Genomic DNA, 6,000 nt, shown 5'->3' on the forward strand with positions numbered 1-6,000 from the left:
CAAGTTGCTTGAATCAATCCATTAAGTGCTTCTTTCAATTTCTTTGCTCGAGCTCTTGTAACGGGTTCGATGGGAACTTGAATAGGATCTGAATATACCTCATCCCATGTGCTTGTGATAGTTTTATCCTTAATCTCATCATTCCCCTCCTCTTGAAGAGGATTTGTCCTCAAATCATCACCTACATCAAAAGGACTCAAATCAGAAACATTAAAAGTAGCACTTACATTGTACTCACCAGGCAAATCTAGTTTGTATGAATTGTCATTGATACGTTCCAAAACTTGGAATGGGCCATCCCCTCGAGGTAATAACTTAGATTTTCTTTGTTCCGGAAGTCGTTCCTTACGCATGTGTAACCACACCCAATCACCGGGTTCAAAGACTAGCTTATGTTGCCCTTTATTGGCTTGTTTAGTATATTGCTCAATTCTCCGCTCAATGTTGAACTTCGCCTTCTCATGTATCTGTTTAACAATTTCAGCATTTTTCTTAAGATCTAAGTTAACACGCTTAGAAACAGGTAATGGAGTTAAATCCAATGGGGTTAAAGGATTAAAACCATAAACAATTTCAAACGGTGAATACTTAGTAGCAAAATGAACGGAACGATTATAAGCAAACTCAACAAGTAGTAAATAATTTTCCCAAGTTTTGATGTTCTTTTTAATGATAGCTCGCAACAGAGTAGCTAAAGTTATATTCACAACTTCTATTTGACCATCAATTTGAAGGTTTTCCAAAAGTAACTTAAAAACTTAGCATCCCTATTAGAAACAATTGTCCTGGGTATACCATGCAACCTCACAATCTCCCTAAAGAATAGGTCAGTAACATTAGAAGCATCATCCGTTTTGAGACATGTAATTAAATGTGCCATCTTTGAAAATCTATCTACAACCACAAAAATTGAGTCTTTCCCTTGTCTAGACCTCGGTAAACCTAGTACAAAATCCATCGAAATATCAGTCCAAGGTGCACTAGGTATTGGCAAAGGGGTGTATAAGCCATAAGGTTGCACTTTCGATTTGGCTTGCCTACAAGTGACACATCTACCACAAAGTCTTTCAACATCTCGTTTCATATGTGGCCAATAGAAGTGTTCCTGTAAAACTGCTAGAGTCTTTACAACTCCAAAATGCCCCATTAACCCTCCTCCATGGGATTCTCTCACTAACAAATCTCTCAAAGAACAGTTAGGCACACAGTTTATTCTCCCGAAATAAATAGCCATCATGCCTAAAGTATTTACCGACTACGGTCTTTTCACAAGCTTGGTATTCAACACTAAAATCATGGTCATCAGCATACAATTCCTTAATATGTTCAAAACCAAGTAGTTTAGCATTAAGTGTTGAAATTAAGACATACCTGCGGGAAAGCGCATCTGCAACAATGTTTTCCTTACCTTGCTTGTAACGAATGACATATGGAAATGTCTCAATGAATTCTACCCATCGAGCATGCCTCTTGTTCAACTTGTGTTGGCCTTTAAGGTGTTTCAAGGACTCATGATCGGTGTGAATCACGAACTCCTTAGGCCATAGGTAGTGATGCCACGTTCCTAACGCTCGAACCAATGCATGCAACTCCTTATCATAAGTAGGGTAGTTTAAGGCTGCCCCACTCAACTTTTCACTAAAGTAAGCAATTGGTCATCCTTCCTACATTAGGACTGTGCCAATACCAATACCTAAGGCATTGCATTCAATTTCAAATGTTTTATTAAAGTTAGGCAAAGACAATAAAGGAGCATTGGTCAGCTTTTGCTTGATTATTTGAAATCCCTTCTCTTGCGCTTCTCCGCACTTGAATCCAACATCTTTTTTTATTACTTCAGTAAGCGATACGACTAATGTGCTAAAGTCTTTCACAAATCATCGATAGAAACTAGCAAGCCCATGAAAGCTTCTCACATTACTTACACTGGTGGGAATCGGCCACTCTTGGATTGCACGTACCTTTTCCTCATCAATCTGTATACCCTGTGCACTCACAACAAATCCTAGAAACACAAGTTTGTCAGTGCAAAAAGTACACTTCTTCAGGTTAGCAAACAACTTTTCTTTTCTAAGCACATCTAAAACATATTTCAAATGTACTACATGATCGTTTATGTTTTTGCTATAAATGAGGATATCATCAAAATAACCAATAGCAAACTTGCCAATAAAAGCTTGCAAGACATGATTCATAAGTCTCATAAAAGTGCTCGGGGCATTAGTTAGACCAAAAGGCATGACTAACCATTCATACAAACCATATTTTGTTTTAAAAGCAGTTTTCCATTCATCTCATTCTTTCATTCTAATCTGATGATATCCACTTTTCAAATCAATTTTGGAAAATACACAAGACCCATGTAATTCATCAAGCATGTCATCTAGCCTAGGAATGTGATGTCGATACTTTACCGTTATGTTGTTGATGGCTCGACAGTCAATACACACCCTCCACGTCCCATCCTTCTTAGAAACTAATAAAACAGGAACTGCACATGGACTCATGCTTTCACTCACGTACCTTTTTTCCATTAATTCCTTAACCTGCCTTTGAAGTTCCTTGGTCTCCTCCGGATTGCTCCTATAGGCTGGTCTATTTGGAATGGCTGCACCGTGCACAAAATCAATCTAATGCTCAATCCCTCGGATTGGAGGTAAACCATGTGGTGTTTCCTCAGGAAAGACATCCTCATACTCCTACAAAAGAGAAGTAATAGAACTAGGCAAAGTAGGGTCAAATTTATTAGTGTTTAAAAATGCCTCTTTGTACAAAAGTACAATCATCGGCTGATGTAAAAACAACACTTTTTTTTTATCTCACTCGCTCTCGCGTAGAAATTCTTTTGTTTTCCATCTAATTTTCGCTCAATGGCTGTATTTTTCTTTGGTTTTTCTCGCACATTTTCCTCGGCCTCTTTTTAAATTTCACTCTCTTTTTCTCTCCTTTTCTTTTCCTCACTCTCTCTCTGTAGGCTCACTTGGTCTCCATAAACCTGCTTTGGTGTCAATGGAACAAGAGTGATGTTGCATTGATTAAATACAAATGAATATTTGTTAGTGAAGCCATCATGTTTCACACGTATGTCGAATTGCCAAGGCCGCCCGAGTAACAAGTGTCCAGCCTGCATTGGCACTGCATAACAAAGCACCTTATCTTCATACTTGCCATAAACCAAAAGAGTCTGTGATTACTCTTTAACCAAGCAAGCATCAAAAGTAAAGGAAAGCACATACAATGTGGCTATTTGCAAAAACCCAATGTTGAATGGAATCTCTCCACTTAGCTGGTTGTAGGATAAGTCCCTACCAATAAAAATAAAAGATCATAAATGAACTAACCAAGTTAGGCATCCTAAAGAAAAAAAGACTTAAAAGAAAAAAAAAAAAAAGATAGTGGTGCAATACGATGAAATGGGTGTTCCTGTAGGGGATGAAGCCACTGAGTTGGCTTCCTTTCTTGGGGTATTAGCTTGTGCATCAGTTTCAATTCTTTATTCTGATTGGTGTAAAGTTCCTTTAGAGACAAATGAGTGTTTATAGAAATCAGTTCTGGCAATTCTTAAAAGCTTGTTGCATTTTACTTAAAGCTTTTCTTGTCATTTTTCATTATTAGTTGTATGATTTCTATTTTTATTAATTGACACTTAAACAATCTTACTCTATATTTAGAGTCGTTTCATTGTTCATCTTAGAAGTAGAAAGCAGGTAAAAAAATCAATTGGAACAACATTTCTAAACTTCAAGTATATGCTAAAAAAAAACTTTATCTAGAAGTTCAGAAATGATAAAAAGAAATTGTATAGACCCTCAATTGATTACCCCCAAATAAAGCGGCTAGTTTAGATAAAGTTTGTCAACAAACATTTGTCTGAATCATTTGAAACAAGTATTCTAAAGTTAAGACAAGCAATATGTTGATAGTTACATCATATTTACCTTATATTAAAATGATGTTTCTTCTTTTGCAGAAAACCAGTCATGTCAATAAGAATACGTGAGCTTTGAACATGTATTATCACCACCTTAGTCGAAAAGGATATGTAGGATTAATGAAAGAAATTGTAAGTGCATATATATCGATATAAAGGGTATTTTTAACTATTAATTTTTTTACTAGTTAACCAATCTAATTTCTTTATCGAAGTAGGCAGTGCAGAATTGAGTCTTTCTAAAGACTTAATTGATAGGAGTCAACTATGACAGTGAGCTCGGATGCTAAAGGATGGAGGATACGACCTTGACACTTAACAAGTCATTAAGAAATTGGTAATCAAGTTTAACTAGAACAAAAATCGTTATTATTTTAGATTTATTCTTATTTAATAATATTAGTTTCTTTATAGTGGGGTGCTAGGAAAAGCTCAAGGAGGACTAAAAAGACTCTTTGACTTCGGATGCAAGAAATGACTTACTTGCACAAGTATTGGGAAAGCTTTCTCGAACTGGTCATATGCAATGCCTGGACAAATTTATATATGCTTATGTGTACTTTCATACCATTCGTGGACCCATCCGAAGTGAGAGAGAGGGGACCTGGAGCTTTGAAAAAATCAGTTGATGATTACTTGTAAGAAATTTGTAGAGAATTAAAGAGGACACCTCGTCATTCAGATGTAGGAAGTTCCGCTTTCCCATATAATAAAGTCAATGATAACGACAGTGAGGGCGATGTACATCAGGTTATTTTATTTATAAATTTAACTAAATTTTTCCTGGTTTAAGATACTTTTCCTTGTATATCTCCCACTTAATACATTTTAATTTACTTACCTTTTACTGATAATGCCGACAAGAGCTAGATAATTTGGGCAAGTCAACTGAGAAGAAGAGGAAATGAAAGTCTAGTCAAAAGGAAGAACAACCTAAAGCATCAACATTGAGAAAATAGGGAGAAGATTAGAAGAAAGAAGAGACACCAAAAAACACTATTGTTGCCATTTCGATGAAGTCTTCTGCCATTTCGATGAAGTAAGCAAAAAATGATGATTACGATAACGATAGTGAAGAAGATGCACAGAAAGTTAGTTTATTTATAAAATTAGCTATATTTTTCTTGGTTTAATTAATTAATATTCACAGGAGCTAGATAATTTGGGCAAGTCGCTTAGAAATGCTACAACAACCATTTTGAGGAAAAGTCCAAGACTGAATCCTTCAATTCCAAAGGATTATGCAAATGATCAAAAGAAAAGAGTTAGAGACAGTAAAAAACAATTGGAGTTTGACTATGCTAATAGTATAACCAAAAATCCTATTGGTATTCAAATCTTCCCAAATTGTGTTATCTGGACAAAAATCATTAGTTCAAAACTCCCTAATAAGGATATCTTATTAGGATTTGACATCATCCACTAGATAAAACATCTTCAAATTCTTTCCAATGGAATCAGGGGCAGATCCATGTTCAAATCTTTCACAGAGATCCTTAAACTCTACAGTCTGTCTCAATCTCCACCATCTTACCAAGATATCTTAATCAAGCTCCTAAAATACTGTCCAGAATTTCATTCTGACTTCATCCACCCAAATCCTTTGTGGAAAAACAAGTATTTCTTTATTTAGTTACCTTTCAAACTGAATGAAGACATCAATCCTACTAAGGCTACTTATCCAAGAATGAGCCCATTTGACTTAGCCTTAGCCCAAAAGAAATGTTCACAACTCTTGGCCCAAGGACTTATCGAACTAACAAATTCTCAATGGGCTTGTCAAGCGTTTTATGTGGAAAAACGTTCGGAACTTATTAGGGGAAAAAACATCTTCACTTATCTAAAAAATGCCTAGATCTAGTGCATGATTTTGTAACCGATACACTATTTGGTGATGAAGAGTGGCAAGCTACTCAATATAGAAAATTAGAGGCGAGCGTCTCATTTTTAACCCAAAATGTCAACCATGCTTCCACCATTCCCAGACCTTCACTCAAAATGTCCAAAGCTGTTCGTCTCATACAACACCTTCAACATTCTTCCCTATTGGTATTCAATTTTTTCCGAAT

Source organism: Citrus clementina, unplaced genomic scaffold (genome assembly GCF_000493195.1).
Source record: "Citrus clementina cultivar Clemenules unplaced genomic scaffold, Citrus_clementina_v1.0 scaffold_3, whole genome shotgun sequence".
NCBI classification, from domain to species: domain Eukaryota; kingdom Viridiplantae; phylum Streptophyta; class Magnoliopsida; order Sapindales; family Rutaceae; genus Citrus; species Citrus x clementina.